Here is a 12,199-nt window from a genome sequence, read left to right on the forward strand (position 1 = left end):
AAAAAAAAAAATGCTGGAACAAGGAGAAACCAGTCAAATATTTAATACCAACCCTTGGGCTGGTATGGGAGACTGAAATCTAGAGATGTCCAAACACAAACCTAGTTATTCCTACTTTCCGATCACCCCCTCATAGTCCACCTCTGCTCACAGGTCCATAACCAACTAAGCAACACATGGGAAGACAGAAAGGGTATTGGAAAACAAAGGGAAATCTACAGCCTTAAGTGCTTAGTTCTCAAAACTCTGTTGGAAGAGCAAAGGAATCAAAAATTGAGACATGGAAAGAAGCAGAACAATGTAACTCAGAATCAGGAGAACTTAACAGCAATAGAAGTAGACCCATAGATGACCTAGTTGTCCAAATTAGCAGACAAAAATTTTAAAATACTTACTATAAATATGTAAAGAATTTATAAAACTGGAAGAAATGAGAGAGAACATGTAGACAATTTCAGCAGAGAAATAAAAATTCAAAAAATAATCAGAAATTCTAGTACTGAAAAATACAGTATCTGAAATGAGGATTTATTCGATGTTCTTAGAAGCAGACTGAATAAACCAGAGGAAACCATTAATGAAATCAAACTATGAAAGTACAGAAAAAGGATCAGAGATTAATGAGTCCATTTCTCACAGTACGACAGATGTATAACTGGATTCTTAGAAGGAAAAGAGACACAATATAGGGCGGAAAAATTTAAGAGATATGAATCAGAATTCCCCCAAACTAATGAAAGATTTCAAACCAGAGACCAAGAAGCTCAGTAAACTCCAAGGCTAAAAACTGATATACAAGTACCCCACAAACCCTCACCTGTAAACTGTACAACTCAACAGTAAAGAAAAATATTGAGAACAGCTAGAAAAATGATATGCATGACATTCAGACAAAGAACAATTAGAATACAATGGATCTCTCTTATCAGAAACAATGGAAGCAGAAAACAATGGAATGACATGTTTAAGTGCTGAAGAAAAAACTAAAGTAACCTAGAATTATAATAGTAAAACAAAGAATATTACTTATTTATTAAGTAATAAATAGGGAGATTGCAGGGATGCATAAAAATCCAAGGAACGTTAAATAAGAATATAGAACAAAACAGCATGCATAAACTCTTACAGTTATGTAAAAACAAAGAATATAATATGGATCAGGAAGGATCATAAAATCTGAAAAAGGAAATGTTCTGTCATTTCTTTCATATTTTACTATATATTACTTAATATGAAATGATGAAGTAAATATGAGTCTGGAGATATATATATATTATATTCTGAAATCCTAACATTGCAAAACACCTAAAAATCCTAGATAAAACAAAAAATATTCTTTCAATCTTGTATTAAAATGAATATTAAGCTTAAGCTTGCATGGAAGTGAGAAAAATTCTAAAAGGGCCAAGAATGACAGCAGCAAGGAGGAAAGATATCTTAATAACCTAAAACATGAGTCGGAAAAACTTGGTCCACAAGCCAAATCCAGCTTATAGTCATAAGCAAGAACATTTTTTAAAATTTTAGTGCTTGAAAAGAAAAAAGAAAAACCTTAACAAATGGAATTATGTGAAATTCAAATTGTAGTGTCAATAAAGTTTTTTTGAACAGCCATGCTCGTCATTTAAGAACTATCTACAACTGCTTTCATATCACAACAGCAGAGCTGAGTAGTTGCAAAGAACACTGTATGACCTGCAAAATCTAAAACATTTTCTATCTGGCCCTTTACAGAAAAGGTTTGCCAATACTTGGCCTACAACTTCATTTTTAATGAATACACAAGGGGGACAAGAAATAAAGCCTCTGGCTCATGCAGGGCAAGGAATCAAAGTAGAAACGCAGTAAAAAAGCAGTAACAACAAAGGGCTAGACACATAATAAAAACTGAACTAGAGAAATACATATCCCACAAAATCACATGGCATAGACACAAGCCTGCTTCCACAATGACTCTTCATAAAGAGGGGAGCAGGGCAGGGGACAGGGGTAAGAAGGCGAGTTACCCTGAGCATTTGTGGCCACTGAACAGCCTGCATATGGGTCTGGGACTCAAAAAATACCAAGTTGAAAATTTAGTTAAAACTGGACTCGTGATCAGTGTCCCCCACCCTACAACTACCTGACTGAAGCCACTACAACTTTTCTCAGAAAGACTACAGAACCCATAAATAAAGTTCCAAAGAAACTGAGTCAGCACTAACAACATCAAATCACAACAGAAATTCTAATAATGGAGAGCTACGTTACTCAAACCAACATTTCTGCTTAAAACAAACAAAAATGTTAGATAAAATATTAAAAACATCAAGTCAAGTCAAAAGCACTGAAATGCTAATAAGCTACTGTGAAACCATGGAGACAAATTCCTGGAGAAAACCTACACCCAAAGAAGTAAGAACACTTACAGCACCAAAGCTAAAGGTGAACTGAGGGCATTTGCCAGTTACAATTCCAGAAACTTCAAACTTGGGTTCATTTTGGAAACCTGAAAGAGTGAGGAGGGCAGAAGTTAAGTCTCAGGCTCACAAGACTTTGGAACCCAGGCCTGGATGGACCACATGAGTTTGGTTTAAGACAGTCCCTTATTAGCAGTGTTCTAAGGTACCTGACAGAAATAAACAAAATATCTTGGGAGAAAGGAACTTTCATCCCAGGCCTCAAGGGACACTAGCCAAGTCAGAGTCAAAGAAAGGCAGGCACAAAAGAATATCAAGATCCATGAGTGTGGACAAAAAGGAAAACACCCATAAAGACCTCAGGTCTTATAATGAACAAGCACAGATATTACAACTCTTCTTACACTGTTTGAAAAAATAAAATTATTGAAAATACCTCCCAGAAATAAGAAACAAGTGACAGAGAGAGCCAGAGATGGACAGAGAGGGGGAGAGAGAGAGAGAGAGAGAGAGAGAGAGAGAGAGAGAGAGAGGAGAGATTCCAGATTTAGGGAAACAATGGAAACTAGAAAAGAAAAAAACTGAAACTCAAAATTTTATGAATACCATTGATAGATGGAACACAGCAGAAATAAGAATGTTAAGTGGAAAATAGATCAGAAATTATACAGAATGAAGCCAGAGAGAAATGGGTGAAAAATATAGAGCAGAAAATAACAAGCAGTTTAGTATGAAATGAATCTAATATATGTTTAAAGTTCCATAAAGAGAATGCAGAGAGATTGAGGCAAAGGCAATATTTAAAGAACGAATAACTGAGAATTTTCTGGAATTGATTAAAGACACCAATCCATAGATTTAAGATATACAACAAACCAATAGTATAAATTTGTAAAAAAAAAATCTACTTACAAATATAATCGCAATGAAGCTGCTGAAAACTAAAGACTTGGAGAAAATTTTAAAATCACATGGTGGGAGAAGGGATAAATTAAATTCAAAATGGCACCCAGACTGACAGCTAACTTAAAAGCATCAAAAATAGAAGCTAGAAGACAGTGAAATAATATGTAATGTACTGAAGAAAAGAACTGCAACCCCAGAATTACATACCTACTTTTAAGAATAAGGGTGAAATAAAAAAAATTTTCAAACTAAATAAGGGGAAAAACTGAAAATGTTAAAGACAGACTTCTATCAATGGAAATTATAAAGGACATACTTCAGGCAGAAGGGAAGTAATCTCAAATGGAAGGTCTGAGATCAAGGGAAAGAAAGAATAAAGAGCTAAAATGTGGCAAATATAAACTAGCATTGATTGTATATAATAATAATGTCTGGTACAACTAAAAAGAGAATGAAGTATTGGGGTGTCTGGGTAGCTCAGTCAGTTGAGAGGCTGACTGTGGCTCAGGTCATGATCTCATGGTTGGTGGGTTCAAGCCCCAAGTTGGGTCTGTGCTGGCAGCTCAGAGCCTGTAGCCTGCTTTGGATTCTGTGTCACCCTCTCTCTGCCCCTCCCCCGCTAGTGCTCTGTCTCTCTCAACTGAATAAACATTTAAAAAAAAATTTTTTTAATGAAGTATAAAATAATGATATCACAGATCAGGTGGGAGATGAATGGAATTTAGATAATGTAAGGTCCCTATCCAGGTGGAGAGAAAAGGTTTTTGATTAACTTCAGACTTGTCTAAGTTAAGGGTGTTTCTAGGCTAACTACACAAAGAACAGAAAGTGTATTTAACTCTCAAAAGAGGAAAGGGAGTTTGAGAGATAGGGGGTGGAATAATTTTTAAAAACTCAAGTTCAGAAGATAGATGAAATTTCAAATACCATCAGTAGCAGATGAAATGTAGATTGAATGCCCATTAGTAAATGCTGATAAAGGATATGCTATTTAAAGAGACAAATCTAAAAACTTATTTTCAAAAAAAGTAAAAATAAATATTGCACCATGAAAATACTACTGACAACAAGAAAAGCCAGTATAATTTTTTTAAATATTACACGAAATATCAAGCAAAAGCATTACTAGAGATAAAAACAATCTTATAATTAGAATCAAACACCTAATATAACACAGCTTCAATTTAAGTAAAACAGTGATAATATGTACAATATAATATGCACATGCATAACCATTATATATATAATCTTACATACCAAACCATACTATACTACTTTCAAGGTCACCAAACTTGCCATCTTCCAGTACCCACCTTTAGTTGAATGGTGAAGTACATCCTACTACTTTTCTAGAGCAATGAAAATAAAAGAGCCGCCAAGAAATGGATGATTTGTAGTAACATAGTGTTCAGTGTAAAATGCAAACCCAAGATCTGTTACCTTTTTTTTTTTTTTAATTTTTTTTTAATGTTTATTTATTTTTGAGACAGAGAAAGAGCATGAACGGGGGAGGGTCAGAGAGAGAGGGAGACACAGAATCTGAAACAGGCTCCAGGCTCTGAGCCATCAGCACAGAGCCCGACGCGGGGCTAGAACTCACGAACTGCGAGATCATGACCTGAGCCGAAGTCAGACGCTTAACCGACTGAGCCACCCAGGCGCCCCTATTACCTTTTTTATCAAAACCAAATAACAAGGAAAACTAAATAATATATTATCTGTGGTTACACACAGAACTACAAAAAACAGAAGTAAATGATGTATACAAAATGTAGCATTACTGGTTATCTCTGATGAAGGAGGAAATAGGAATATAATGAAGCAGAGCAACTCAAAGGGTTTCAAAGTTGTTGATGACATCTACCTTAACCTGGAAAGCAGTACAAAGATGTTTATCTTATTTTCATGCTTTATAATTTACATACATTATATATTTGACTGCATTAAGTATTTAATAACAAATGAAAAATATAAATACTAAACTATGTCCAATAATCCATTTATAAATATGATGCCAATGTTGTTAATAAATAAATATATGTGCTTGTATATCCTTAAAAAATAATATGTATTAAAATGTTAACAACTTCTTCCTAGATGATACATCACTAATGATATATATTTCTTCATTGTACCTCTTAGCATTTTTTAAGTTCTCTAGAATGAACATATATTATTTTTATAATCAGAAAAAAAGTTAGTTTCCATAAAATTAAAAATAGAAACAACAGCTCAAGGCAAATGTTCGGAAAAATCTCTGCCTTAGTGTTCACTGGAATTGCAACAGATTTTAATAAAAAAATGTGGTCGCAATTTAAACAACAACAACAACACTTTTATGTTTCACATAAGGAAAGTCCCCAATAATGTAGCCTTTGGGAAACTTTAAAAAACAGTGGAATACTGAAATGGTCACAGTGTTCTCAGGCTAAGAGCACCATCAAAAGCAAAGATGTGGGTAACAAACTATTCCAAACACCGACAACTGAAATTGGACTTAGAAAACTATGTTCTCAACTTTTACTTCTGTTTATGATAAACAAAAAAACATATGATCCCAAAAATCATATTGTGTGAATTGATAATTAGCTGCCTACAGACTGATCATGTCCATGCAAGACCCACAAAGGTCAACAAACAGGTAGGCTTAAGTCAGCTAAAGTATTCTCAAAAGATAAAAGGTGAGGCAGAGGTTGCTATCCTGTCTTCTTTCTCTCTATCCCTTGGATTTTTATACTCTCACAATTGTGGAAGGGGATAAAATCACAGAAGCAATCATTTTGGTGTCATGAGAAGAAGAGTGGGGCTGAGATAAAGCTAAAGGAAAAGCAGGTAAGTGTAAAGAATAAGGTTAAAATGCAAATAGAATACAAAGTCAACTGTAGGAGAAGACTGAGCCTAAAGGTTTATAACTAGAATCTACCATCAAAGATCTAAAAAGTCAGTTAACTTCTTACCAAGTATTTAGCAAGTATTCACAGAATTGTGGATCCTGCTAGTCATTCTCCTAATTTCCATTTATTCTAGGAGGTAACCATCTCAGATGATGGTTGGAAAAATACATTCACGAAGTTTAAATGACTTCACTAAAGTCATAGACCAGTTGGGAGCAAAACTAGAACCAAATACAGCCACAACATTCTTCTTCATGTGCTAGAGCTAGAACAAGCTGCTTGAATCTACCCATAATCTCTATTATAAACTGATTCATATGTATTTTAGTATAAATAAAAATGGAAATGACAGTCAACAAAAACAGTTAGAACTACTATGGTAAAAAATTCACTCTTAGATAATGTCACTTGCAAAGAATACAAAGTAAGCACAGAATGGAAAGTTAAGCACATTTTCTTCCTTCTTACTGAGAAATTTGGGGAGTGCAAAGCTAATCCTCTCATTTTTTCATCCTACCCAATGGAAATCATAAAGATGTGACAGAGATTAAACAGTCAGTGCAAAGCACTTATAACACTAGTAGATTACAGCTGTGTAACAAATGTGTAAGGATTTTTTTTCAGGGTTTTACACACCAAGCATTCAAAAATACAGGGGATGCAACAACGAAGTACACATTTTTTACCAGATTTAAAGAGTGAGAAAGCACAATCTGGCAGGACTATTATGATGGCAAGGGTGCTATTAAGACTACAAGAATAAGAAGTCCTGACATCATCAAAGCCAGAGGGAGAAAAGTCACACACACACACACACACACACACACACACACACACACACACACCCCTCAAATCCAAAAACCAAAAACCAATACAAGGTCAGAGGCAAGAATTAGCCTACTTACAAAACAGAAAGAATCACCAAAAAACCTAGGCTAAGTGATTCCCGAGAGACCGTAAATAAACCCAGTAACATGAACCAGTCACCATAAGAAAAAGCAGCTCCTATGTGGATCCTGAGAAACTTAACAGAAGACCATGGGGGAGGGGAAGGGGGAAAAAAAGGTTAGAAAGAGAGGGAGACAAAACATGAGACTCTTAAAAATTGAGAACAAACTGAGGGTTGATGGGGGGTGGGAGGGAGGGGAGGGTGGGTGAGGGGTATTGAGGAGGGCACCTATTGGGATGAGCACTGGGTGTTGTATGGAAACCAACTGGACAATAAATTTCATATTAAAAAAAAGAAGAAGAAAAGCAGTTTAGGGGTACTTGGGTGGCTCAGTCAGTTGGGCGTTCAACTTCAGTTCAGGTCATGATCTCACAGTTCATGAGTTCAAGCTCCGTGTCAGGCTCTGTGCTGACAGGTCAGAGCCTGGAGCCTGCTTTGGATTCTGTGTCTCCCTCTCTCTCTGCCCCACCCCTGCTTGTGCTCTGTCTCTCTCTGTCTCTCAAAAATGAATAAAGATTACAAAAAAATTTTTTAATAAAAATAAGAAAAAGCAGAGTTTGGGAAAATATATCAAGAATGGATCAGGACAAAAGGTAAACATTTATAAAAGTACTGATGATAGCCCAGTGATTTCCAATGTATTCACAATGGCCCATAGAGACTATCAGCATTAACTGCCAGTATTTTCAGGTGAGAAAACCAAAATTCAAAGTTATGTGTATGTGTATACAACTTACTGGTCCAGTATCACTCAGCAAAGCAGAAGCAAGATGTGAGCCATCACATCCAACATACCATGCTTCCAGTGAAATGCTTTATAAAAAGCATTTTACTTACCTTCTAATTACTGATTCCAGATATTTAGATGAATAAATAAAATATTTCAAAGATAGGCTGTTTAGCAATGAACTTTCCCACGTCCTTTTGTTCATTATGCAATGAAAAACACTGCACAGCTTCATACTAACAAATGAATTCATTTAACATGTATTTAGACAGCAACAAGTATATTACATACATTGGTTAATATTAGAAATAAAAAGATGAATATATAACAATTAGCTCAATCCTACAAACATCCACTGTGTGTCAGGCATTTTATTAATGCTCTATATAAATATCAATGTCACATGGTTTCTACCCTCAAAGATCCCAACTGGGTGGGCAAGACCAACAAAAACAAATCACTGCACTGCAGACTAAGTGCAGTGATGGAGACATGGACAGGGCACCACACTAGCCCACTAAGGGAGGAGAGGGACCTCAGAAACCAAGGAACATCAGGTGATGAGTTGCCTGATGGGTTGTTTTGTTTTGTTTTGTTTTGTTTTGTTTTTCCTTTTTGGTTTTTTATATCCCAGAGTAGGTATAAGACTAACCCCCAGGTACAGCCAACAAAAGCAGACAAGGTCAAAGAAAAGCACCTTCTCTCCAGCCAAAAGACTGGAAAGGGGCAACCTAGCAGTACAGCAAACTTTTAGATAGTAACCATCCCACTCCAGCCAAACATCATATGGAAAAAATGTAAACCCCACCCCTACCCCATCAGAAAAGGCTGGGTGGGAAGCCCAGATTTCCACCCTCATCAGGCAGCTAATAAGGCCCCTCAATAGGGTGTCAGTGGAGATCATGTGGGGATCCTGGCTTCCAACCCCCATAAAGTAGCAGTGAGACCACGGGAGTGTCAGAGAAGGCCCAATAGGAAGTCAGATTCAAAAAGCTGAGTCAACTCCAAACAAGATAAACCCAAAGAAATCTACACCAAAACACATCATAATTAAACTTCTGAAAACTAAAGACAATGAAAACAGTGCTCAAAGCACCCAGAGGAAAATGGTATCTTACTTATAGGGGGGAATAAATTCAAGTGATAGTAGCTATTTCATGAGAGACAATGGAAAACCAAAGGAAATGATACAATATCTTTCAAGTGTTAGAAGAAAAGAACTGTCAACCCCAAATTTTATATCCAACAAAATTATCCTTCAGGACTAAAGGGGAAATAAAACATATCTTAGATATCCTCATTAGAATGTCTCAAGACATCCAAGATGAAGGAAAACTAAAAGAATTTGTCACCCACAGACCTACCCTAAAGAATGGCTAAAAGACGCTCTCCAAATAGAAAGGAAATGACAAATGAATGAATCTTAGAACATCAGCAAGGAATAAGAAATAATAAAAAGAGGAAAAAAAGTATGAGCCAATACAATAGGCTTTCTTACTCCTCCTGAGGTTTCTAAATTATATGATTAAAGCAAAAGTATAATATTGTGTGGCATAGATTTCAATATACATAGGAAAAATTAAGACAATTATATTATCAACAGAAGAGGGTAAAGAGACAACAGAGGTAAGATTTCTACACTTTAATTGGTAAACTGTGATACCAACAGATCTTTGCAGTGATGGAATAATTCTATATATTGACTGTAGCAATACTTAATAGAAATCTACTACACAAATACTAAAATAACACATACACACACAAATACACTGTATCAATGTCAATTTCCTTGTTTTGATATTTTACCATAATTGTGTAAGATATGGCCGCTGGGGAAAACTGGGATGAAGGGTGCACAGGACTCTTTAAACTATCTTTGCAATTTTCTGTTAATTCTATAATTATTTCAAAATAAAGCTTAAAAAATTTTTTTCAATATTTATTTTTGAGAGAGACAGAACATGAGCAGGGGAGGGGTGGAGAGAGGGAGACACAGAATCCGAAGCAGGCTCCAGGCTTCAGAACTGTCAGCACAGAAACCAATGTGGGGCTCAAACCCGCAAACTGTGAGATCATGACCTGAGCCAAAGTCGGATGCTTAACCAACTGAGCCACCCAGGCACCCCTCAAAATAAAGCTTGTAAAGAAAGCTAACTGAAGATACCAAAAACCTACACAAAGAAGGTGGCAGTTGATCTGGGATTTAAATGTAGTGCTGGGTTGTAAGTACAAGGAAAAATATAGGTAAACTAAGGTCCTGATATGCTCACAGGACAACCTTGGTAGGAAGAGAATATTTGAGTAAAGGAGCAGAGGGCGAGATTAGAGTGATAGGCTCATTTTACCTTTATAAAAATGAGATGATAGGCTGCAATAGGCTGGGGAAAGCCTTGATGGCAGGTCTCTGTAACTTGTAACTATTCTGCAGTCAATGGAAATCTCAGAAATAAGTCCAAACTTGAATGAGTAAAGTTTCATTAACAGTATAAAGACTTAGATTTAGTAAAGCAAAATAACCCTAAATTTAAGAAATATAACTAATGTGGCTAGAAAACAAAACATCACATATTTTAGGCACACTCCAAAAGCACTAAAGATTGACAGAAGCAGAGACTCCACACTGAGAAAACATAAGAAACACTCATAATCGGATAAAGCAGTGCCTGTTTAACTATTAAAGCAGTAATATCCCTGGAAAGCAGGTAGCCTCAATCTTTTCCTTATGTGTCTTCTCCTTATGTCTCCATAAGTGTCCAAATAACAAGAATCACAGAGAAGAAATATCAGCAAACAATACAGGTTTTTAAATAGTAATAAATACTAGATATTTGGAGAACTTAGTACATAATAAAAGAAGTACAGGAAATCAGTTAAACGTGGGTCTGAATTCTAGCTGTACCACTTACTAGGTATGTGACTTAGATTAAGTAATTTAACTTTCACTGCATCAGTTTTTACCTTTACAAAAATGAGTTGATACCAACCTCACAAGGTTACTGTAAAAGTTAAATGAGATTGTGTATAGAGCAGTTAAAGGAACTAAATAGTGGCTTGTAATAGTTTTCATCTGCATATATTATATCTTAGTTGTTTAAAAAACTAATAAATATTAGATCACATATCACATAAATATTAACCACATAAATTTTTTAAGGGATAAAAGAAATAAAGCAAGTGTGAAAGCCCTTTGTTAACCAAAGAAAATCAGAGTGATTTTAAAATTTTCTAAAAAGCCAAAAGTCCAAGGAGGTCTAAGTTAGAGATCATTAAAGACTACATTATCTGTCAATATTTAATAAATGTTTATTAATATAAAAAAGCAAGCATTATTCAGGGTAACCAAGGTTCTTTGAGTTGAGTTTAATGTGCTAAATTACCTTTCATTTGCCTTTAGCTCATAAGTGAAAAACAAAAATTTTAGAAAAAGCTCTAACCTTATTATCTCATATTATAGGAATGTAAATAGTGATAATAATTTGCTATTTAAATGTTTACTTATTTTGAGAAAGAGAGAGAGAGCACAAGTAGGGGGGAGAGAGAGAAGGAAAGAGAGAATCCTGAGCCGACTGTGTCAGCACAGAGCCCTCTGCAGGGCTTTAATCCCACAAACTGAAACCCTGGGATCTTGAACTGAGCTGAAATCAAGAGTCAGACACTTACCTTAGCTGAGCCACTCAGGTGCCCGATAATTTGCTATTTAAATATGACCTGCTTAAATATTTGGATACAGTCCAGAAAGGAGGCACAACACTACATTTTCATATATATCTTCTTTATTAGTGTTCGAATCGGAAAAAGGTAAATAAAATTTCAACAGGAGGTAACTGCCATTTTTTCAAAGTTTGTAATTCACTGGCTCTCTCAAAACCCATGATTTATTTCTGGGTTATGAATAAATTCAATAGAATATAATAAAGTAAAATCAAGGACCCATGGGTGGTTCAGTTGGTTAAGGGTCAGACTTTGGCTCAGGTCATGATCTCACAGTTTGTGAGTTCGAGTCCCACATCATTCTCGTTGCTGTCAGCATGGAGCCCACTTAGGATCTTCTGTCCCCCTCTCTCTGCCCCTCCCCAACTCAATGCTCGCTCGCTCTCTCTCTCTCTCTCTCTCAAAAATAAACTTTAAAAACTTTAATAAAAATAAGGTAAAAGCAGATAGTCTCAAGGTTTAAAAAGTGATTTTATTTAGTCCATCTTAATTAGAGCCATCAGAGATATTTTAAATCAAAATCATAGCTTTAGAGTGAGATTAAGATTCTGTTTTTTACAACAAGGCAATATATACAAGATCTTTGAAAGAGCTGCCATTTGGCCCTAATATT

General features: G+C 35.6%; 1 protein-coding gene across 6 annotated transcripts in view; it reads right to left on the minus strand.

The window, feature by feature from the left end:
• Positions 1 to 12,199, minus strand: part of EXOC6B (exocyst complex component 6B) — a 613,936-nt gene that overhangs the window by 400,112 nt on the left and 201,625 nt on the right. The gene's annotated exons all lie outside the window — the stretch shown is intronic.

Source organism: Panthera pardus, unplaced genomic scaffold, assembly GCF_024362965.1.
Source record: "Panthera pardus isolate Hobbes unplaced genomic scaffold, ASM2436296v1 HiC_scaffold_25, whole genome shotgun sequence".
In the NCBI taxonomy this organism is placed as follows: domain Eukaryota; kingdom Metazoa; phylum Chordata; class Mammalia; order Carnivora; family Felidae; genus Panthera; species Panthera pardus.